Source organism: Hyperolius riggenbachi, chromosome 5 (genome assembly GCF_040937935.1).
Source record: "Hyperolius riggenbachi isolate aHypRig1 chromosome 5, aHypRig1.pri, whole genome shotgun sequence".
In the NCBI taxonomy this organism is placed as follows: domain Eukaryota; kingdom Metazoa; phylum Chordata; class Amphibia; order Anura; family Hyperoliidae; genus Hyperolius; species Hyperolius riggenbachi.
This window is the reverse complement of record NC_090650.1, coordinates 397,725,473-397,751,395: the sequence shown is the minus strand read 5'-3', so window position 1 is coordinate 397,751,395 and position 25,923 is coordinate 397,725,473.

Sequence of the window (25,923 nt, the reverse complement as noted above, 5' to 3'; positions counted from 1 at the left end):
TGGTCCCCGGGCCGTAAAAAGGTCAGGGACCCCTGCAATGACAAGATTCTTCTCCTTTGTAATAAAGCCCATCTGAATCGATGCCAGGTTTAGTTCAGCTCTATGGCTGCTTTTCTTGTGCAACCTTACACTGCTGTGTGGCGATGACATCATACTGTTATCTTTCTTTTCTTGTTTGCAATAGTTCAGTCTTTATCTGTCCTGTTATTCTGTTCTCATTAAAATGTTCCTTTTCATTTTCTGTGCTTTCTGTATCTGCAGCTCGGAAGAGTTTTGTCTGCAGAGTATTTATTAATAGAAATGTCACAGCACTCGGCTGAAGTTAACAACCAGACGATTCCTCAGCAGCTGACAGTGGAAGATTCTCACCCGAATGTCTAGGGGTGTCAATGCAGCAAAATCCACACAACTGGTATCCAGGATACCTCATTATTACTATTGTGTATTGATATAGCGCTGACATCTTCTGCTGTGTTGTACAGTCCGTAGTCATGTCACAAACCTTATGATATCTATAATCATTTACTGAGGCTGCTTTCTCGTGATATTATCCTTTGCAGATTTAAAGAGGAACTCCAGTGAAAATAATGTAATGGACAAAAGTGCTTAATTTTTACAATAAAAATGATTTAGTCAGTGTTTGCCCATTGTAAACTCTTTCCTCTCCCTGACTTACATTCTGACATTTATCACATGGTGACATTTTTACTGCTGGCAGGTGATGTCAGTGGAAGGAGATGCTGCTTGCTTTTTAGGCAGTTGGAAACAGCTGTAAACAGCTGTTATTTCCCACAATGCAACAAGACTCCCACAGTGTGATGCCAGATCCATGGTCCTGACATCACACTGTGGGAGGGGTTTCACCACAATATCAGCCATACAGAAGCCCCCTGATGAGCCGTTTATGAAAAGGAATATATTTCTCGTGGGAAAGGGGGTATCAGCTACCGATTGGGATGACGTTCAATCCTTGGTTACAGTTTCTCTTTAACTGTGTGTCTATGGAGGATGGAGGCAGCAGACAGAACAGATAGGATAGATGGCATGAGGGAATCTTCTTATCTATTACAGATTGCAGGCAGGACGTTACCAACTGTGGGGTTTGTTTAGAGTACAATTTCCATTTCAGTAAGAATGATTTCTTTCTGCCATTTCCTTGTGTGCTGCTGGCTTTATTTGAATTTGAGTCTATCTGAGGAGCGGCGGTACACGCTTTTCCTTTCATACAATCAGCTTTCGCTGGTGTTGTGGAAGAGAATCACACAGGTGCCCCTCGGGGAATTCTTCCGTATTTTATTTAATATACACAAAGAAGATGAGAGTACGCTCTGAATAACAGCAGTATTATATCTTCCAAGGCTGCCTTAGTCTGCAGCATAAAACAACAGATGTTTATAATATTGCTGACGGGCAGAATTATGCAGTTGAAAACAAGAGTCTCTGTGTGCCATCTCCCTGGGCAACCAAAGGGCTCCACCCCCACTGACATAAAACAGGAAATAAAATCACGAGCTGGTAGTATACTACTCCCTCTGTATAAATTAGCACATCTGGAGTGGGGAATACAGTTTTGGGCACCACACTATAGGAAGGACTTTAAAGTGAACCAGAGACGAAGCACCCTTGTGTATTTTACCATAGAAATCAGTGGGAACATTAGAGAAAACATTTACCATGCTCTCTGTTCCATCCTCACTGCTAAAAGTGTCTGTTATCTAGCTGAGATAAGAATCCCGGACTGAGCATTGAGTCTGGCTTTGCTATAATGACTCAGCTATAATGATTCCTGAGCAAAGCCAGCAGGGGGCAGGCTTGGACTTGAAGACAGCAAAGAACACAGTCTCAGCTATAATTATTCTGTAGCAAAGCCAGACCGACTGCTTAGTCGGGATTCTTATCTTAGAGGTGATAACAGGCAAATTAAACAGAGAACAATGTAACAAAGAGCAGATTAGGTGTTTACTGTCATGTTCCCACTGATTTATAAGGTAAAATACATGAGGTTGCTTCATCTCTGGTTCTCTTTAACCACTTTCGCCTTTTGGACGTTGCTGATACATCCAAAAGGCTGCTGTGCGCTTCCGCGCATGCGCCCATGCACTCCCGTGTCACCGCCGGTTAGCGCAGAGATCAATGAATGGGAACATAGTTCCTATTCATTGATCTAGGTCACCGTTAGAAAGACCGACGGCTTCTTTCAGAAGCCGCGATCTTTCTAAAGAAAAAAAAAAGTTTCCCGTCCTCCCTTCACTTCCTGTAAGCGCGTAAGCTCACTTGCTAAACTAAAAAAAAATAAAAATTGATTGTGGCCATCTTGTGGCCAAATATTAAAACTACATCAACATACATTTTTTTAGAATAAATACAACATATTCTATTAAAAAATTAACTGTTTACCCCCCACACTCCAAAAAATACCCAAATAAATTTTTTTATTAAAAAATATAAAAAAAAAAAAATAGATACCTAAGGGTCTGAACTTTTTTCATATGCATATGAAGAGGGAATATTATTATTAATTTTTTAAATTATAAGCTTGTAAATAGTGATGGATGCAAAACTGTAAAAATGCACCTTTATTTCCAAATAAAATATTGGCGCCATACATTGTGATAGGGACATCATTTAAATTGTGTAATAACCGGGACAAATGGGCAAATAAAATACGTGGGTTTTTATTCATGGTAGCATGTATCATTTTAACCTGCTGAGCGGTCTGGACGAGCTCAGCTCGTCCAGTACCGCCGGAGCCTGCCACTCAGGCCCTCAAATAAAAAGCAGCACACGCAGCCGGCACTTTGCCAGCCGCGTGTGCTGCCTGATCGCCGCCGCTCTGCGGCGATCCGCCGCGAGCAGCGGCGAAAGAGGGTCCCCCCAGCCGCCTGAGCCCAGCGTAGCCGGAACAAAAAGTTCCGGCCAGCGCTAAGGGCTGGATCGGAGGCGGCTGACGTCAGGACGTCGGCTGACGTCCATGACGTCACTCCGCTCGTCGCCATGGCGACGAGGTAAGCGAAACACGGAAGGCCGCTCATTGCGGCCTTCCGTGTTACTTCTGGCCGCCGGAGGCGATCAGAAGAACGCCTCCGGAGCGCCCTCTAGTGGGCTTTCATGCAGCCAACTTTCAGTTGGCTGCATGAAATAGTTTTTTTTTTATTAAAAAAAAAAACCCTCCCACAGCCTCCCTGGCGATCTTAATAGAACGCCAGGGTAATGGCCGAAAACTGAGAAATAATGATTTTTTTTCCATTTTTTTTCTTAATATTCCCATTAAAATGCATTTAGAAAAAAATAATTCTTAGCAAAATGTACCACCCAAAGAAAGCCTAATTAGTGGCGGAAAAAAACAAGATATAGATCAATTCATTGTGATAAGTAGTGATAAAGTTATTGGCGAATGAATGGGAGGTGAAAATTGCTCGGATGCGTAAGGTGAAAAACGACTGAAGGCTGAAGTGGTTAACTTGCTAGAACTGGTTCAAAACCTGGCAACTAAATTAATCCGGTGGATTTACCATGAAAAGCTGGACAAATGGGCTTACCGGTATTTGTCTTAGCTAAATACTCACCACCCGACGGAGGAAGATGGATCCAGCAACATCCCCCTGACGATGGGTGTTCCAAGATCCATCTTCCGTCCAGGGGGTATTTGTGACGTCACATGACGGGTGTGAACAGTAAGTCTAGCAATCGCAGTACAGTGTGCAGAGTCTTCGGGGATTTTTAGTATCCGATCTAGCATGACGGCCATTATCGACGGTGTTGCTAAACATCGTTCGTGTGATTGCATGACGGTATCCAACATCGCGAGACCGTGGAAACGATTGCTCGTCACTCAAAAAATTGTCAGTTTTCTGAAACATCACCAGGAAAATCGCAAAGTGAGAACAGGCCTATATAAAATTATGTGGCTGAGAAGTGACCTAATTAACATGTATAAATACATCAGAGGGCAATACAAAAGCTTGGCAGATGAGCTTTTTGTCCCAGGGATTATAGAATGAACAAGTGTGCATTTCATTTGGGGCCTAAATTGGTCACCCTGTCTAGTCTTCATCTGCCTCTGGTAGCATTCTGTCTGAATACCCATTCCAAAAGCAGCACTCAGCAACATTCAATTTGAGAACTCCAGCCCACTATTACCAAAAGGAACATTTCCCTTTTTCTACTGGCATCATCCATTGTAAACCGCTCCACATACCCCGTAGCACAAAGCGTGATGTTCCCCCCCCCCCCCTCATTTACTAGCACCCAGCATGATTCCCCCATTCTTCTCCCCACAGAGTAGCACCTAGCATGATCCTCCCTGCTCCTCCCTACATAGTAGTGCCCAGCGTCACCCTCCTTTTACACCCAGCATGACCTTACCGAGCCACCCAGCTGGAAATTTTTTCTGTGAAGAGCAGTGATTTTTGATTATCTGGGGGCATGTGATAGCATGTGACCATTTATTTCATATTGGGACACATGGCTAATTCTAATATATACTTCTGAAAAAATTAACCAGCAATATGTAGCAACTCGAAGGGAGGTGTAATTTGGAGTCTGGTGATCGCTGAATCACCAAATTACTTTTATGCAAGGCGTGCATCACAGCATTGCTGCTATGACAGCTTCGTCACTCCTCTGAGCGCAAAAATATCCAGCTTCACTGGGGGGGGGGGGGGGGGGGGCGCAGTTTTAGTGTTTGCCATAGGCACCATATTACTCAAATACGCCTCTGCTTGCATCCAGTGTGAAAGGCCCCATAGACTTTCATTGCCCTACCATCACCCTGCGGTAAAAAAGGGCAATGCACCGCAATGAAAACGTACCAGTTTGAAAGGGGCCTTAAGGTTATTATGCTGTTGGTTATCTTTTACAGCAGAGACGTTCTGAGTTCTGGTCTGCTTTAAGGGGAATGGAATGCCCTCCTGGCACTGGGAGACTTTCTCCTGACCCTCTTAGTAACAATCAGACTTTTCCTGGGTTTAGTTTTGGATCAAATGGATATATTTATCAAAGCCAGTGCTAGGAAAATTGACTTGGCAGTGGAGGAGTCAGGAATTATCATTGGTTGCTCTGATCATTTGCTCCACCTTTGCACCAGTTTTACTCCAGTTTTCCTTGTGTCAATTTTGATAAATCTGCATTTAAAATATTGTTTTATCCTGCAGTTGTTACGGACAGTCACCTCCGACGATGCGCTTCATCATTGTACATCCTGTTTATACTACTCAGGTTTACTACGGGGTCACTTTAACCCCCTTGCCGTTCCAATTCTGACGGCAAGGGGGCGGCGCAGCACTTTAAAAAAAAATTTCAATCATGTAGCAAGCCCAGGGCTCGCTACATGATAGCCGCTGACAAGCGGCATCCCCATACCTAGTTCGAACGCCGCCGGCGATCTTTGCAAGCAGGAAATCCCGTTCAAAATGGGATTTCCTGCAGGGCTTCCCCCGTCGCCACGGCGACGGGGCGGGATGACGTCATGGACGTCGGGACGTCAGAGGTAATCCCGATCCACCCCTAAGCGCTGCCTGGCACTGATTGGCCAGGCTGCGCAAGGGGTCTGGAGGGGGGAGGGCGGCGCAGCGGCTATCGGCAAATCAGCGGCGGCGAGCGGGATATGCACGCAGCTAGCAAAGTGCTAGCTGCGTGCAGTAAAAAAAAATTGTGAAAATCGGCCCAGCGGGGCCGGAGAAATCCTTCTGCGCAGGTTACCCCGAGCTGAGCTCGGCATAACCAGCAAGAAGGTTAAAGGCACTATACACAGGTTTAAATATCGTCTAGCAGCTCAGTAACCATAGCGGCCATAAAATGCTGATATGAAATGCAAAATTACTTGCATCTCATTAACCATCAAGTAACCACTATGTCAGCCTTAAAGGGAACCAGAGACGAAGCTTAGTTAAAAAATTGAAAAAGATTTTATACATACCTGGGGCTTCCTCCAGCTCCATAAGCCTGGATAGCTCCCACGCTGCCTCTATCGTTGCTACCGGTTCCCGTCACTTCCGCCGGACGCGACCAGTTGTACGCATGCGCAGGGGCTCCCTCCGGCTTTGTAGGCATGCGCCTGCGCAGTACAGAGGGAGCGCACTGCGCTTGTGTCGACTGGCGGAAATTACGGGACCCGGTACCGGCGGACAGAGGCAGCGGAGGACGGCGGCGTGGGAGTGATCCAGGCTTATGGAGCTGGAGGAAGCCCCAGGTATGTATAAATCTATTTATTCTGATTCTCTGGTTCTCTTTAAGAGGATTTTGCATAATACGTATATCTACACCACATTATCCATTTAAGCCCCATTGCTATGCATAGCTACGCCCCTGTTTACTTCACTTCAGGCTCAGGGGCTTACATATGCGTACTGTTTACTTATTTCCGCCGCTCACGATCGTCGCGTTTCTCCCGTTCGCATTCGCTGTAACCAGCTGATCACTGTGCCTGTGATGAATCACAACCTCACGCAGGCTCTGATAAAAAAAAAAAAAAAAAAACCAGACATAAACAAGTTGTAAATACTTGGTTCTGTCTTCTATTTTTAGAAAACGGAAGTTACCTTAACACCATCTTGTGGCCAAAAAGTACAAATACACCCAAATACACTTTAACATAGAAAAAGGTATTACATTTTTATTTTTTTTTTCCTTCCACCCCTACCCCTTAGTTACCAAAATAAAACACTTGTTAAAAAATGACATCAATAAAAAAAACGACATAAAAGTTACTTAGGGACCTTTTTTTTAATATGTATGTCATGAGGGGTATATTACTGTTGATTTTGTAAATAAAGGCTTGTAACTATTGTTATAGTTTAAAAAAAAAAACACAAAATGGAAAAAATACTTCTTTATTTCTAAATAAAATTCTATCGCCATACATTGTACTAAGGAAACAATTTCAATGTAATAACAGGGACAAATGGGCAAATAAAATGTGTCTGTTTCATCAACAATAGCACATTTTATTTTTAAACTACAATGGCTGAAATCTGATAGATGGTGATTTTTTTCCCTTGTTCTTCCCAGCAAAATGCATATAAAATAAAATAAATTGGTCTGTGATGTGATTACTGTGGTGCTCCAAAATGATATGAAGAATAGGGCAGGGTCGTATATAGAGGGTAATAGTACCACATTAGGTGGGAAGCGCTACACACCAAGAGAGGGTCCTAAGTGGATTAGGGCCCTCTAGAAGGAAGTGTCACCTCGTATCCCCTGTACTGCCTTTTTATCCAGAAATAAACCAGAATTTTACTATCCACTGAAAGCTTCCCTGTTTTGCTTCACCTGCACATTGAGTGCATATACAGGTGGTGAAGTGGAAAAATAAAATAAATGTTAGCGAAAAGTATTGCCTAAAGAAAGCCTAGTTTGTCCTGCAAAAAATAACATATAGATCATTTCTGTGTGATAAGTTGTGATAAAGTTATTGCCGAATGAATGGGAGGAGCGTAATTTGAAAATTGCTCTGATTTTCAAGGGGAAAAAAAACTGTGGTACTAAAGTGGTTAATCCACAACCACATCAGTTCATAAAAAATAACGATTATGTGGTGCAAAGCGCCCAATTAATTATACAAGTTACAGATAGATATTCTCTAACTAAACACAAATGCTCAATGTCTGGTGAAACGATAAAAGCCTGGGCAAGTCATAATGATGAATGTGTCAGCCACCTGCGCTGAAATCAGACCTCAGACAGACCTCCGTATCACCAGACAGGAGCAGAGGGAGGTGTCTCGACCTTATGGGTATCGCTGTACATAACCTCTTCATCAAAGGCAGCCTCTGATGTCTGGCTCCAGCACAGTGCACAGTGCTTCCCCTAGTGCTGTAATTACTGGACTTAGTCTTCTCGCCGGAGATGATTTTGCTTCTTATCAATAAAATACCATTTTAGATCCCAGCATACAAAAAAAGAAATATATTCTCTTAATAAATTTTGATATTGCTGTTCTTACTTTTTTTTTTTTTTTTACTTAAAGGGGCACTACAGCGAAAAACTGTAAAATGTAAAATATGTGCAAACATATACAAATAAGAAGTACATTTTTTTCCAGAGTAAAATGAGCCATAAATTACTTTTCTCCTATGTTGCTGTCACTTACAGTAGGTTGTAAAAATCTGACAGAAGTGACAGGTTTTGAACTAGTCCATCTCTTTATAGGGGATTCTCAGGGATATTTTTACTTAGTGAATGGCAGTTGCTCTGTCCAACTGCCAAAAAACTATGTAGCAGGCAGGGAAGCTGGCCAGCATCATTGTTTTAATCCTTTTTAGGGAATATCTTTATAAAGAATAAAAGCCTTGCTGAGAATCCCCTTTGAAGAGATTGACTAGTCCAAAACCTGTCACTTCTGTCAGATTTCTACTGCCTACTGTAAGTGACAGCAACATAGGAGAAAAGTAATTTATGGCTCATTTTACTCTGAAAGAAACATACTTCTTATTTGTATATGTTTGCACATATTTTAAATTTTACAGTTTTTCGCTGTAGTGCTCCTTTAAAGAGGAAGCAAAAAGGGGAAAAAAATAAAGCAATACATTGTAAAGTGAGAAGTTAAAAAATAGAAGAGAGATCAGGAAATTATTGATATTCACCATTGTAATATTGTATGATCCACGTTCAGCCTGCATGTAATCATCTTTACTGCTGGTAGACATGAAAAAACACCAACTGCCATTATCTATATCCACACCTCCTAACAATGCAATAGGCTTAGAGCCTATTTCCACTACACGCGGATTCTGGATGCAGAAAACTGACTCCAATGAATGCCCAGTGGCGTACCTACCGTCGAGCGGCAGGGGCGGCCCGCACCGGGTGTCTTCACAGTAGGGGGTGACACCCGGAGTCCTGTGTTGCCGTCCCTGCCGCTGCCCTGTGTTGCAAAATTTTACACCCCCCCGCCGCCGCCCGCTGCCCCCCCGCGGCCGTCCCCTCTGACACCCCCCTCCGCCGTACTCGCTGACACCCGCACAGCCGTCCGCGCTGCCAGGCAGGAGCAGCCCAGCCCAGCTTCAGACCTCCGACCAGCCGGCGACCACTATGCGGGCGCTAGGACCTAGCGGACACCGCACTGTTATGCGGAAGTGACATCACTTCCGCATATACAGCGTGGTGTACGCCGAGATCGGTGCGCCCGCTCTAACTGGTCGCCGGCTGATACTGAGGTCTGAAGTTGGGCTGCTGGTGAGTTAAGGGCACCGGGGGTCCCTGCCGCTATCTAACCTGGGGTCCCTGCCGCTATCTAACCTGGGGTCCCTGCCGCTATCTAACCTGGGGGTCACTATCTAACCTGGGGGGGTCCCTGTCACTGTCTAACCTGGGGCCCCTGTCACTATCTAACCTGGGGGTCACTATCTAACCTGGGGGGGTCCCTGTCACTGTCTAACCTGGGGGGTCCCTGTCGCTATCTAACCTGGGGGGTCCCTGTCGCTATCTAACCTGGGGGTCATTATCTAACCTGGGGGGGGGTCCCTGTCACTGTCTAACCTGGGGGGTCCCTCCCTGTCACTATCTAACCTGGGGGTCACTATCTAACCAGGGGTCGCTGTCACTATCTAACCTGGGGGGCCCCTGCTGTCACTATCTAACCTGGGGGGCACCTGTCGCTATCTAACCTGGGGGGCACCTGTCACTGTCTAACCTGGGGGTCACTATCTAACCAGGGGTCGCTGTCACTATCTAACCTGGGGGTCACTATCTAACCAGGGGTCGCTGTCACTATCTAACCTGGGGGGCACCTGTCGCTATCTAACCAGGGGGGTCGCTGTCACTATCTAACCTGGGGGTCCCTGTCACTATCTAACCTGGGGGTCGCTGTCACTATCTAACCTGAGGGGTCGCTGTCACTATCTAACCTGGGGGGTCGCCGTCACTATCTAACCTGGGGGTCGCCGTCACTATCTAACCTGGGGGGTCGCTGTCACTATCTAACCTGGGGGGTCGCTGTCACTATCTAACCTGGGGGTCCCTGTCGCTATCTAACCTGGGGGGTCCCTGTCGCTATCTAACCTGGGGGGTCCCTGTCGCTATCTAACCTGGGGGGTCCCTGTCGCTATCTAACCTGGGGGGTCCCTGTCGCTATCTAACCTGGGGGGGTCACTATCTAACCTGGGGGGGTCACTATCTAACCTGGGGGGGTCACTATCTAACCTGGGGGGGTCACTGTCTAACCTGGGGGGTCCCTGTCACTATCTCACCTGGGGGTCGCTGTCACTATCTAACCTGGGGGGTCGCTGTCACTATCTAACCTGGGGGGTCGCTGTCACTATCTAACCTGGGGGATCCCTGTCGCTATCTAACCTGGGGGGCACTATCTAACCTGGGGGGTCCCTGTCGCTATCTAACCTGGGGGTCGCTGTCACTATCTAACCTGGGGGGTCGCTGTCACTATCTAACCTGGGGGATCCCTGTCGCTATCTAACCTGGGGGGCACTATCTAACCTGGGGGGTCCCTGTCGCTATCTAACCTGGGAGTCGCTGTCACTATCTAACCTGGGGGGTTGCTGTCGCTATCTAACCTGGGGGATTGCTGTCGCTATCTAACCTGGGGGGTCGCTGTCGCTATCTAACCTGGGGTCACTATCTAACCTGGGGGTCGCTGTCACTATCTAACCTGGGGGTCGCTGTCACTATCTAACCTGGGGGTCGCTGTCACTATCTAACCTGGGGGTCACTATCTAACTGGGGGTCCCTGTCACTATCTAACCTGGGGGTCGCTGTCACTATCTAACCTAGGGGTCACTATCTAACCGGGGGTCCCTGTCACTATCTAACCTGGGGGTCGCTGTCACCATCTAACCTGGGGGGTCGCTGTCACCATCTAACCTGGGGGATCCCTGTCTCTATCTAACCGGGGGTCGCTGTCACTATCTAACCTGGGGGTCGCTGTCACTATCTAACCTGGGGGTCGCTGTCACTATCTAACCTGGGGGGTCGCTGTCACTATCTAACCTGGAGGGTCCCGATCTAACCGGAGGTCCCTGTCACTATCTAACCTGGGGGGTCCCTGTCGCTATCTAACCTGGGGGGCACCTGTCGCTATCTAACCTAGGGAGTCCCTGTCTCTATCTAACCTGGGGGGTCCCTGTCACTATCTAACCTGGGGGGTCCCTGTCACTATCTAACCTGGGGGGCACCTGTCGCTATCTAACCTGGGGGGTCGCTGTCACTATCTAACCTGGGGGTCACTATCTAACCGGGGGTCCCTGTCGCTATCTAACCTGGGGGGCACCTGTCGTTATCTAACCTGGGGGGCACCTGTCGCTATCTAACCTGGGGGTCCCTGTCACTATCTAAACTGGGGGTCCCTGTCACTATCTACTATCTAAACTGGGGGTCCCTGTCACTATCTAAACTGGGGGTCGCTGTCACTATCTAACCTGGGGGTCGCTAGTCACTAACTGAACTGGGAGCTCCTGTGACTACCTGAACTGGGGGGCTCCTGTCACTACCTAAACTGGGGGGGCACCTGTCACTACATACACTGGGGGCTCCTGTCACTACCTAAACTGGGGGTACCTGTCACTAACTGAACTGGGGGGCTCCAGTCACTAATTGAGCTGGGGGGCTCCTGTAACTACCTAAACTGGGGGGCTCCTGTCACTACCTAAACTGGGGGGCTCCTGTCACTACCTAAACTGGAGGGCTCCTGGCACTACCTAAACTAGGTGGCACCTCTCACTACCTAAACTATCTAGGCCAGCCAGCCCAACATAACCAACAGCCAAGCTGCCCAGAATAACTGGCAAAAAGGCCACAGCATCACCACCAGTCAGGCTAGCATTTACTTCAACCAGCCAGCCCAGCCACAGCATCACCGCCAGCCAGCCCAGCCACAGCATCACCGCCAGCCAGCCCGCCCGCCCAGCCACAGCATCACCGCCAGCCAGGCCACAGCATCACTGCCAGGCCTTTCAGCCCACACATCATCCCCAATCCAGCCAAAAACAGTATTGCCAGGCACAGCAGCCAGTAGAGGAGAATTCAGAAGCCAGGTGAGAGGTGTCTACCATATTAAGGGTGCATTCTTCCCATTTATGTGAAATGCTGTCTATTTATGTGCCTCATGACTGCTGAATTTGTCTTGTTGAGGGACTCATGGTTACTGGATTTGTCTTGTTGGTGGCCTCATGATTGCTGAATTTGTCTTGTTGGGGGCCTCATGATTTGTTGGGGGCCTCAAGATTGCTGAATTTGTCTTGTTGGTGGCCTCATGATTGCTGAATTTGTCTTGTTGGTGGCCTCATGATTGCTGAATTTGTCTTGTTGGTGGCCTCATGATTGCTGAATTTGACTTGTTGGGGGCCTCAAGATTGCTGAATTTGTCTTGTTAGGGGCCTCATGATTGCTAACTGCGAGACTATGGGAAAAGCTGAATCATCATCATATGAGACAATAGCATTAAACCTACTTTTTTTTAGCTTTTTAAAACAGAAAATAAAACTGGGGGGTTCTAAAAAAAATAAATACATTTTTCAGGAGTAGGATGGGTGAAATTGTTTATCTTCACAGTTTATTTTCAATTTGGATTTTCCATAATGTTCATGTATGAGTTCAAATGTTTGTATTTAGTTTAAATTGCTGTTGGCACTTTGCGATAGATAAGTGACTTTTCGCCACCACTGTCCAAATCTAATGTCCCACCATTGCTAAGTTCATGTAAACTTGTCTCCACCCGTGACCACACCCACATTTTGGTCTATGACCACACACATTTTGCGCGCAACGTAGCCCCAATTACGGGGGGGGGGGGGGGGGGGTGACTGTGGATGATCAGCACCGGGTGCCAAATACCCTAGGTACGCCACTGTGAATGCCTATGGGAAATCTGCATCAGAAAAGTCGCGTTTAGTGGAAACAGGCCCATAGACATTCATTGGAGTTTTTCTGCATCCAGAATCCGCGTGTAGTGGAAACAGGCCCTTAAAGGACATCCGAGGCAGTGTTGCCAACCTTTCACGTTATTTTTTGCTGACAAAGACCTACAAATTTGCTGACAAAGGATTTTTTTTACTGACAAAATCCCCTGGCGCGCCGAAAAATGGGCGTGGTCATGGGTGGGGACGAATATACATGACTTTAGTAGTGCTGTAAAAGGTCTGCCGGGGAAGTTTGAGCTCTGCCATAGTGTTTCCCCCCCCAAAAAAAAAAAATACATGTAATCCTACAGCATTTCACCAAAAATTCACGTAATCTGGCAGAGGTTCTTCCAAAATACAGATAATATGGCAGTGGTTCCCTAAAAATAGATGCAATCTGGCAGCGGTTCCCCAAAATAAACTTAATCTGACAGCAGTGGTTCCCCAAAAATACAGATAATCTGGCAGCAGTTCTCCCAAAAAAGGTGCCCCCAGTATAGGTAGCCAGGTCTATAGGTATCCCTAGTATAAGTAGCCACGTCTATAGGTTTCCCCAGTTTAGATAGCCAGGTCTATAGGTGTCCCCAGTAGAAGTAGCCAGGTGTATAGATGTCCCCTGAATAGGTAGCCAGGTGTATAGATGTCCCCAGAACAGGTAGCCAGGGGTATAGCTGTCCCGAGAACTTCCGGAAGTGACAACAGACGCTAGAGTGAGGATTATGCGGTGGAACGCACGGAAGGTATGTATCTGCCCGCCGCTGCCCACACTGTAACTTAAGCTGGAGGGGAGCGCAGAGGGGAGAGCCCCAAGGTGAGGGAGAGGGGGGGGGGACTTCCCCTCTCCCCGTCGACTGTGGCCAAGGCTTTCCCCTCATGCTGCCACCCCTCCAGCTCCCACAAAACGGGGAGCAGGGGCTGCAGGCCCTATTGTTACGCCAGTGGGCGGGGCAAGGGAAGGGGAGCCCCAGGTGAAAGAAGGGGGGGAGACGACCCCCCTTCCCCGTGTGCCCAAGCTCAGGGCAGCTAACTGGGAACAATCTCCACTCCAGCAAGCAGGATTTAAGGTGTAAACAGCGATCAGTCTCTCTGCAGCTTGAATGGATCCAGATTGTCCTTTTCACAGACAGCTCTCCACAAAAACAACCATGTCTCTCTCTGTCTTTTTTTCCTGGTCTCTCTAGAGCTGACAGGCCCCACCTGTCATGCTTGTTCATACTTCAGCAGGATTAGGTTACAACTTTAAATACAGGCGGCATCTAGTGGCCAAAATGCAAACTGTCACTTCAGAACTTAATACAGGCAAGATTATTGACAATCCCACACTGGAACCCATAGCAGTGATAATCCAACAGTCAAAAGAGGGATCCACACACAGTCTTCAAGGAACAACGTGCTTTTATTGTTCCAATGCTCACATATAATACACACCAAATTGTTTCAGCCATAGGCTATCATTCATAAAAGTAGTGCGATAAAAAAATCTGGAGAGGGAGGGAAAATACCGCATTCGGTATTTTACACTTCTGTGTGCTCATTCATAAACATTTTCACAGCTGCGGTAGAAATGCGGTATTTTCCCGAACTGGGCTGTCGGTATGAGGAATGTAAGCTGTCGGAGTTAAAGCGTCTGGCTGATTTGTTACATTCCTGTTCCGCAGAGACAGCAATAAAAGGGGCATCCCCAACCTAACTTTGTAAGAGATCGCGGAGAAGCTGCCGCATGTACTGGAAGCAAGGCGGCTGTTTCCGCGTCCAGCGCGGCGGTTTGCACGCAGCAGCGTGCGTCTGGTGTGGCTGGGTCTGTTAGTTCACACGGATTCAGGAATACGCGCGCGCGCGCCGAGAGGCAGAACTTTTATGACAAGCCAAGGAGGGATCAGCTGACCAAGCGGGTCAGCTGACCTCAGAACAAGTGACTATTGGTCAATCAATATTGGGTGGCGCCGGAGAACGCTGCTCTATATATAGTTACTTCTGTTCAGTCTCAAGTTGTCTGCCGTTGCGAACACTGTGTGGAAGCACTCAGACCTTAGTCAGATCCTACAGTGTGTTTGAATCAGGAGGACCTGGGAATTCACACTGAGCCAGATTACTTCTGTTTATTATTGTGTTATTATTTAGACTAGTTCCAGGGTGTCGAGACCACGGACCTCACACCCAAGATTAGGGAACTTGTGTTATCATTGTGTTATTATTCAGACTAGTTCCAGGGTGTCGAGACCACGGACCTCACACCCAAGATTAGGGAACTTGTGTTATCATTTTGCTATTATTCAGACTAGTTCCAGGGTGTCGAGACCACGGACCTCACACCCAAGATTAGGGAACTTGTGTTATCATTGTGCTATTACTTCAGACCAGTTCCAGGGTGTAGAGACCACGGACCTCACACCCAAGACTAGGCATTGTTTGATATCTGTTATGACCTACTGCTTTCCTGACTATCCCTCTGCTCTCTGATTTGGTTCCTACGCTTAACTGATTATCTGTTGCCAACCCTGCCTGCCTTGGATACCGAATCAGCCTACTGTCTCTGTACCTTATCTGTCCGTGTGTTGCCGACCTGGCTTGCCCAACCTCGAGAGCTATCTCTCTCCTTTAAGAGATAGTCTCCTGACCTGCTAGTGACATCCACCTTCAAGTGTCACTCACGCACAGGTCCTTCCTATCTTCAGCCTGGGACTCCACCCCTTTGGAGGTCTCAGGCTGCTGGAAGGCTTTTGTACTTCTCAAAGGGCAGTATCGCCCATACTGCCAAAGACCACCTGCTCCTTGGGTGGTTTACTCAAAGTCATTACTGTTGCACCAAACACTCACACTATCTAGGTGTCCAGAGGTTAGTTATACTTGGATTATCGGTGATTCTGAAGATCATCAATAATCAGATATATCTGCTTTCTTGGTGATACTGCAGATCACCAATAATCAGATTCTCTCTGTGTGCAGACACCGATCGTTACAAACTTCCCTTTAGATGTGCATGTATGGTTAAACTGCCTCTCCTTGCCCTGAATCTGTTCTGAATCTGTCTATTAGTCTTTCTTTCATTGAAAGCTGTAGTATTTAATTTAGGCTGTAGTATTTAATTGCTACAGCTTAGAAGAACTTTAAGAAATGTTACACATGCAGGCTTTCTAATGTGAAATTACATCTGAAACAGGTACCCAAGAGGTTAAAAATTCAGCATGGGGTATTCAGGGGAAGCCTAGTTTGTTCAGATCACTCTGCTGCTGGCTTTTTACAAAGTCTCCTCTCTTATCCCACTGTTATCAGTGTTATCACCTACTCACAGCAGGATGTCAATACCTGCCTGCTCTAATCTTTATGAATAGACATTTACCGTATATACTCGCAAGCAAGCCGACCCGCATGTAAGCCGACCCCCCCACTTTTACCCCAAAAAACAGGAAAAAATGATTGACCCTCATGTAAGCCGGGGGTAGGAAACGCTGGCCGCGTGATCCCCCCAGTATGTCCCAGTATAGCTAGTATAGTGCTCAGTATAGCTAGTATAGTGCTCATTATAGCTAGTGAAGTGCCCCAGTTTAGCTAGTATAGTGCTCAGTATAGGTAGGTAGTACTCAGTATAGCTAGTAAAATGCCCCAGTATAGCTAGTATAGTGCTCAGTATAGCTAGTATAGTGCTCAGTATAGCTAGTATAGTGCTCAGTATAGCTAGTGAAGTGCCCCAGTTTAGCTAGTATAGTGCTCAGTATAGTTAGTATAGTGCCCCCAGTATAGCTAGTATAGTGCCCCCAGTATAGCTAGTATAGTGCCCCCAGTATAGCTAGTATAGTGCCCCCAGTATAGCTAGTATAGTGCCCCCAGTATAGCTAGTATAGTGCCCCCAGTATAGCTAGTATAGTGCCCCATTATAGCTAGTATAGTGCCCCCAGTATAGCTAGTATAGTGCCCCCAGTATAGCTAGTATAGTGCCCCCAGTATAGCTAGTATAGTGCCCCCAGTATAGCTAGTATAGTGCCCCCAGTATAGCTAGTATAGTGCCCCATTATAGCTAGTATAGTGCCCCATTATAGCTAGTATAGTGCCCCATATAGCTAGCATAATGCCCCAGTATGGGTGGGTAGGTGCTGTCCCTCCCCGCTCCCCCTGCGGCCGCCGCTGCTGCTATTACCTCAGGCGGCGCCGCTTCCTCTATCCCCGTCCTCCTCCGGTAGTAACTCATTCACAGCAGCGCGCCTCTCGCTGCTGTGATGACGAGGAAACCATAGAGAGCGGCTTCCTGTAGCGTGATGCCGTTACTATGGGAACCGCTCTCTATGGTTTCCTGCGTCATCACAGCAGCGGGGGGCGCGCTGCTGTGAATGAGTTACCGGAGGAGGACGGGGATAGAGGCAGCGGCGCCGCCTAAGGTAATAGCAGCGGTGGCCGCGGGGGGAGCGGGGAGGGACAGCACCTATCCACCCACCCACCCACACATGACTCGCAAGCAAGCCGACCCCCCAACTTTTGGCCCACTTTTGGGGGGTCAAAAATTCGGCTTGCTTGCGAGTATATACGGTAATTACATTTTACCACATGTGCTGGAGGTGTTCACCACACAAGGTGGTAATTTATCTCGAAACGGCCGTGAAATCGCCGCGCACACCGCTGACAGAACGATGGATTTCCGTCCGAAATCCATAGTTCCCGTCGACTCCCGTCGATCCATCCGTGTGGAAGATTTTTCTCGGTCGCCGGCGGGTCAGGAGTGCATTGATAGCGGTGTTCGAATGCCCGACGACCGACGCAATACAGCGGAGATACATTACCTGCTCCGTCGGCGCGAGTCCCCGCTGTCACCGCTGTCACCTCCAGGCTCCCGGCTGGCATCTTTTCCGCATCACGGGATCCGGCATAACTTCCTGTGTCACTGCAGTGACAGCGGAAGTACAAATAGAGGGCGCTCTATTTGAACTTCCGCTGTCACCGGAGTGACAGAAAGTTATACGCGGATGCCGGATGTGTGATGCGGAAGGTGATGGGAGAAGATGCCAGCTGGGAGCCGATGCGGAGAAGATGCCGGGACCAGGCGGAGAAGAAGACAGCGGTGGACCAGGGGACTCGCGCCGGCCGGAACAGGTAATGTATGCAGGGGGGAGGGGGAGGGGGCGGCAGCACCACAGACTGTGATTGGTTTCAGGCTGAAATCGATTCACAATCTTTTTGCAGTAAGGTGGCCATACGATCCCTCTCTGATCAGATTCGATCAGAGAGGGATCTATCTTTTGGTCGAATCTGATGGCAAATCGACCAGTGTATGGCCACCTTAATTGTAGCTTTTCATGCAGAAACAGCTTTTATGAATAGACACTTTGCTAAGTGGTCGGTAAAGTCAGCTGTTTTCAGCATTACCACATGCGGTAATGCTTTATGAATGATACCCATAGGCTGAGACAATTTGGTGTGTATTATATGTGAGCATTAAAAAAGCACATTGTTCCTTGAAGACTGTGTGCGGATCCCTCTTTTGACTGTAAGATCTAGGTGCTGACATCACACTGTGGGAGGGGCTTCACCTCAGTATCAGCCATACAGTTGTCCCTGATGATCTATTTGAAAAAAAAGTTAAAAGATTTCTCCTGGGAAAGGAGGTATCAGCTATTGATTGGGATGAAGTTCAATCCTTTGTTACAGTTCCTCTTTAAAGTGGCTCTGTAGTGACATATAGTAGAATGCAGTAAATTATTCAGGATACCTACTTTTACAGGTTTCAGCATCAGAAATACATCCTATAGGTATATATTGGTGTATAATGGTATAAAGCCCCGCCCTCCCAGTGATGCTTAGCTTAGGCTATTTAGCTATGTGGAATTCTCATCTAAGAGCATTCTGGGAGACCAGGAATTATTCTTACTGGCTTCTGAATTTTCAGAAACAAACATTCTGCTGAGCTGCACCTGACAGGACTAAAGATGACTAAAGATATTTATGTACAAGGTAATTGAAGCCACATGTGACATGCTGAGATAAATATGTGTTTCAACGCAGTTGCAGGGAGACAGAGTCTGGTAAAGTGATCCATGGAGTTTATACATGTGGCAGATTTCTCTCCTCTGCAAAAACAAAACAAAAAAACACTTCAGGACTTGGTTTTCTCTCTCAGTGTTCAGGTAAAGAGAAAACTGTTTCCGGTAATTTTCCATCTTTACTGACTAAAGCCAATCCTGATGTAATTTCCTCCCTTACTCTTTTTTCCTCCTAGAAACTGCACGGTCATATCTACCTTGCTTTGTGAACACATGTGAGCTCAGCATAGATTGTATTTTAGCAGCTTCTGCAGAGGGGTGAGGTGTATTTCCCTTCTCAACCTTGTGTCACACTGAACTGCCCTCAGCCAATCAGTGAGGAGCAGGAATGTGGGAGGGGAGATAGCAAGCTTCCTTCTCCCCGGAAATGTACCAGAATAGAGCCAGGCTGACTGAAATAAGATTCTTTACTGCAGACACACTTATTGTTATATTGGTATGCTTGCAATGGAGGGTCAGGATGTAGACTGCATATTAAAGTGAATGTTTACCAGTAAAAAAAAGAAAAAGTCAGATACTCACCTAAGGAGAGGGAAGGCTCGGTCCTAATGAGCCTTCCCTCTCCCGGTGCCCGGTCCCGTGCAGGACCCCCCGTGGCAGTATTCGACCAGTTCGGTCAAATACTGCCACTTCCGCATGCCTTCGGGAGCTTTTGGAGGTCTTCGGGAGCACTCGGGCTCCGGATGAAGCGGCCGCTCCATACTACGCATGCGCGAGCGCCTTCTATGACGCACTCGCGTGTGCGTAGTATGGAGCGGCCCGTCTTCGGAAGCCCGAGTGCTCCCGAAGACCTCCGAAGTCCCTGCATCGGCGGACGCGAACGGGGGAGCCAGCGCAGCACCGAGGGCACCGGGAGAGGAGAGGGAAGGCTCATTAGGACTGAGCCTTCCCTCTCCTTAGGTGAGTATCTGACTTTTTCTTTTTTTTACCGGTACCCATTGGCTTTAAACAGAGCAGTGGGTAAATGGAATTTGTTTTTGTGGCTGACGATCCCGCTTTAACCAATACACTATCCAGCTGCTCATGATAGTCACAGGGAGCAGGGGAGATTGGCTGCTGCAGGAGATACAGCATAGCAAGGCTACTGAGGGATTTTACAACTTGCAAGATTCCAGGCCCAGGCATGCATGCTTACCAATACCTAAACATGGTTGTGGTCTGTCCTATACAGCCTCAGTATACCAGAGATGGATTAGATGTCTGCCACACCAAGCTTGGCTGGCCCTCACACCCCCTTCATCACACTGCCAAGTCTCTCTCTGTGATGGAGCTTATCATTACTAGTAAGAGCACACAATGTTCCTGCTAGGTGCAGGCGGGACTGCTGCAGCTTCTCCCAATATCGTACAGCATATCTGCACTAATTCTGATCTCTAAATTCATAGTGCTGTGACAGAGCCTTTATTTACAAGATTCAGAGCTGCAGAACGCAAATGGAGGAAATCCCGCCACAACCATGATTTCCTGGGATACAAGACCAAGTTGCAGACGTACCATACTGCCCTCGCTGCTAGCAAACAGATATACTTCACTCGCTTGATCGCTACCGAAGCCTCCAACCCACGTCGTCTTTTTGCCACCTTCAATGCCCTACTCAACCCCACACCTCCCCCCAACCTCCACCCTCTCAGCCACTGACCTATCAAAGGACTTTATCAACAAAATTACAACCATCCGGAGGGATATTTCTCTCCTCCACTGTATCGCCGTCGCCTCCCCACCACATCCGACTCCTGCCTCTTTCTCTTCCCTTACCTCCTTCAATCCTGTCATGGTGAAGGAAGTCAACCAGCTGCTGGCAACTTCACCTGCCACTTCCTGCCCCCTAGATCCAGTCCCATCTGATTCTCTGTGCCCACATTTTTCTGATCTGGCCCCTGTCCTCACCCACCTGTTCAACCTCTCCTTCTCTACTGGCATCTTCCCCTCCGTATTCAAACAGGCCACTGTGCTTTCCCTGCTAAAGAAACCTTCACTTGACCCTGCACTGCCATCCAACTACTGCCCAATCTCTCTCCTCCCTTTTGCCTCGAAAATTCTTGAATGCCTGGCCCACCAACGCCTGACCAACTTCTTCAATTCCAACTCCCTTCTCGATCCTCTGCAATCTGGTTTTCGTACAGCCCATTCTACAGAAACAGCCCTCACCAAAGTGGTCAATGACCTTGCCAAAGCCGAATACGCCATCCTGCTCCTCCTGGACCTCTCCTCGGCATTTGACACTGTCGACCAAACTTGGTCATTGAGTAATTGTGTGTTAGGACTAGACAAAATGGGCGAAGCCAACACCAGCCAAATACATACCAGGGCAACGCCGGGCAATCAGCTAGTAGTAAATAAAGAGAAAACTGTTTCTGGTAATTTTCCATCTTTACTGACTAAAGCCAATCCTGATGTAATTTCCTCCCTTACTCTTTTTTCCTCCTAGAAACTGCATAGTCATATCTACTTTTCTTTGTGAACACGGGAGCTCAGCATAGATTGTTTTTTAGCAGCTTCTGCAGAGTGGTGAGGTATATTTCCCTTCTCAGCCTTGTGTCACACTGAACTGTCCTCAGCCAATCAGTGAGGAGCAAGAATGTGGGAGAGGAGCTTCCTTCTCCTCGAAAATGTACCAGAATAGAGCCAGGCTGACTGAAATACGATTCTTTACTGCAGACACACTTATTATATTGGGATGCTTGCAATGGAGGGTCAGGATGTAGACTGCATAATAAACACAGAACAGTGGGTAAATGGAATTTGTTTTTGTGGCTGACGATCCCGCTTTAACCAATACACTATCCAGCTGCTCATGATAGTCACAGGGAGCAGGGGAGATTGGCTGCTGCAGGAGATACAGCATAGCAAGGCTACTGAGGGATTTTACAACTTGCAAGATTCCAGGCCCAGGCATGCATGCTTACCAATACCTAAACATGGTTGTGGTCTGTCCTATACAGCCTCAGTATACCAGAGATGGATTAGATGTCTGCCACACCAGGCTTGGCTGACCCTCACACCCCCTTCATCACACTGCCAAGTCTGTCTCTGTGATGGAGCTTATCATTACTAGTAAGAGCACACAATGTTCCTGCTAGGTGCAGGCGGGACTGCTGCAGCTTCTCCCAATACCGTACAGCATATTCTGATCTCTAAATTCATAGTGCTGTGACAGAGCCTTTATTTACAAGATTCCGAGCTGCAGAACGCAAATGGAGGAAATCCCGCCACAACCATGATTTCCTGGGATACAACACAAAGTTGCAGACGTACCATACTTCCCTCGCTGATAGCAAACAGATATACTTCACTCGCTCAACCCCACACCTATCCTATCAAACTACTTTATCAACAAAATTACAACCATCCGGAGGGATATTTTTCTCCTCCACTCCATCGCCCCTGCCTCCTCACCCCATCCTACTCCAGCCTCTTTCTTTTCCCTTACCTCCTTCAATCCTGTCACGGTGAAGGAAGTCAACCAGCTGCTGGCAACTTCACCTGCCACTTCCCGCCCCCTAGATCCAGTCCCATCTGATTCTCTGCACCCACATTTTTCTGATCTGGCCCCTGCCCTCACCCACCTGTTCAACCTCTCCTTCTCTACCGGCATCTTCCCCTCCGTATTCAAACAGGCCACTGTGCTTCCCCTGCTAAAGAAACCTTCACTTGACCCTGCACTGCCATCCAACTACTGCCTAATCTCTCTCCTCCCTTTTGCCTCGAAAATTCTTGAATGCCTGGCCCACCAACGCCTGACCAACTTCTTCAATTCCAACTCCCTTCTCGATCCTCTGCAATCTGGTTTTCGTACAGCCCATTCTACAGAAACAGCCCTCACCAAAGTGGTCAATGACCTTGCCAAAGCCGAATACTCCATCCTGCTCCTCTTGGACCTCTCCTCGGCATTTGACACTGTTGACCAAACTTGGTCATTGAGTAATTGTGTGTTAGGACTAGACAAAATGGGCGACGCCAACACCAGCCAAATACATACCAGGGCAATGCCGGGCAATCAGCTAGTAGTAAATAAAGAGAAAACTGTTTCTGGTAATTTTCCATCTTTACTGACTAAAGCCAATCCTGATATAATTTCCTCCCTTACTCTTTTTTCCTCCTAGAAACTGCACAGTCATATCTACTTTTCTTTGTGAACACGGGAGCTCAGCATAGATTGTTTTTTAGCAGCTTCTGCAGAGTGGTGAGGTATATTTCCCTTCTCAGCCTTGTGTCACACTGAACTGTCCTCAGCCAATCAGTGAGGAGCAAGAATGTGGGAGGGGAGCTTCCTTCTCCCCGAAAATGTACCAGAATAGAGCCAGGCTGACTGAAATACGATTCTTTACTGCAGACACACTTATTATTATATTGGGATGCTTGCAATGGAGGGTCAGGATGTAGACTGCATAATAAACACAGAACAGTGGGTAAATGGAATTTGTTTTTGTGGCTGACGATCCCGCTTTAACCAATACACTATCCAGCTGCTCATGATAGTCACATGGAGTGGAAGGGAGCAGGGTAGATTGGCTGCTGCAGGAGATACGGCATAGCAAGGCTACTGAGGGATTTTACAACTTGCAAGATTCCAGGCCCAGCTATGCATGCTTACCAATACCTAAACATTGGTTGTGGTCTGTCCTATACAGCCTCAGTATACCAGAGATGGATTAGATGTCTGCCACACCAAGCTTGGCTGACCCTCACACCCCCTTCATCACACTGCCAAGTCTGTCTCTGTGATGGAGCTTATCATTACTAGTAAGAGCACACAATGTTCCTGCTAGGTGCAGGCGGGACTGCTGCAGCTTCTCCCAATACCGTACAGCATATTCTGATCTCTAAATTCATAGTGCTGTGACAGCCTTTATTTACAAGATTCCGAGCTGCAGAACGCAAATGGAGGAAATCCCGCCACAACCATGATTTCCTGGGATACAAGACAAAGTTGCAGACGTACCATACTTCCCTCGCTGATAGCAAACAGATATACTTCACTCGCTCAACCCCACACCTATCCTATCAAACTACTTTATCAACAAAATTACAACCATCCGGAGGGATATTTTTCTCCTCCACTCCATCGCCCCCGCCTCCTCACCCCATCCTACTCCAGCCTCTTTCTCTTCCCTTACCTCCTTCAATCCTGTCACGGTGGAGGAAGTCAACCAGCTGCTGGCAACTTCACCTGCCACTTCCTGCCCCCTAGATCCAGTCCCATCTGATTCTCTGCACCCACATTTTTCTGATCTGGCCCCTGTCCTCACCCACCTGTTCAACCTCTCCTTCTCTACCGGCATCTTCCCCTCCGTATTCAAACAGGCCACTGTGCTTCCCCTGCTAAAGAAACCTTCACTTGACCCTGCACTGCCATCCAACTACTGCCCAATCTCTCTCCTCCCTTTTGCCTTGAAAATTCGTGAATGCCTGGCCCACTAACGCCTGACCAACTTCTTCAATTCCAACTCCCTTCTCCATCCTCTGCAATCTGGTTTTCGTACAGCCCATTCTACAGAAACAGCCCTCACCAAAGTGGTCAATGACCTTGCCAAAGCCGAAGGTAAATACCCCATCCTGCTCCTCCTGGACCTCTCCTCGGCATTTGACACTGTCGACCACTCCCTCCTCCTCCACTCCCTGCAGTTAATGGGCATTCAGGACCTAGCCTTAGCTTGGATCTCCTCCTACCTCTCCAACCGCTCCTTCACAACATTTTTCAATGGCTCCTCATCCACTCCTACACCCCTCTCAGTTAGTGTTCCTCAAGGTTCCGTCCTAGGACCACTACTGTTCTCACTCTATACTGCCTCAATTGGCAAAATCATCTCCTCCATGGGTTTAAATTACCACCTGTATGCCGATGACACCCATATATATCTCCACACCCCAGATCTCTCCATGGACAAAGTCTCCGACCTGCCTCACATCCATTTCCTTCTGGATGGCCGCCAGGTACATGAAGCTTAATTTGGACAAAACTGAGGTTCTAATATTCCCACCCCGCACAGCTGCACCCCTCCCAGATCTGCACATCACTATCAAAAAATACTACCCTCCGCCCTACCTCCCAAGCCTGATGTCTCGGCGTTACCCTGGACTCTGAACTTTTCTTTATACCCCACATCCAAAGTATTGCCCGATCATGCAACTTCCACCTTAGCAACATCCGCTCCTACCTGTCCCCTGACACCACTAAACTCCTTATCCACGCCCTTGTCCTCTCCCACCTAGACTACTGCAATTCTCTTTTGTCTGGCCTCCCCTCTAACCGTACTGCTCCACTTCAATTGGTAATGAATGCGGCAGCCAGACTGATACCTTCTTCTCATCGCAGCGCCTCTATGACTCCGCTCTGTAAAGCCCTACACTGGCTCCCCATCAGCTTTAGGATCAATTTCAAAATCCTGTGCTTGGCCTACAAATCGGTGCACAAGACCTGCCCGACCTTCATCTCTGATCTGTTCCACAGGCACATACCAGCCCGCCCCCTCCGATCCTCAAATGACCTGCGCCTAGTCGCACCGCGCATATCTCAGTCGCATGCATGATTGCAGGACTTCACCAGGGCTGCCCCTACTCTCTGGAACTCGCTCCCACCAGCCATCAGACTCGCCCCCACCTTTAATACCTTCAAACAAGCTCTCAAGACTCACCTCTTCATGCTCGCATACCTCCCTATACCAGCACCATAATATGTTCTGTTAGACACCCTCTCAACAGATGCACCTATTGTCTCCAGCCTCACCCTTTAGATTGTAAGCCTCTGGCAGGGCCCTCCTCCCTAGTGTTTCCAGCTTGATTATGCAATCTTACTCACAACCACCCCTCTTGTGTGGACTAGAACAGTCTCTATTTTGACATACGACAAATCATTTACACGATCTTGTTTTGTTGTATGTTAACCCATGTATCTATTGTGCAGCGCTGCATAATACTGTTGCCGTTTTATGAATACAATAAATAGTAATAATGCCGCTCCTCCTATAAAGTGGTGCTGGTACAACTGCCTCCAACTTAAAAAAAAAATATTTTCTCTTAAAAGTCATCTTGAAGGGCCTTCTGCC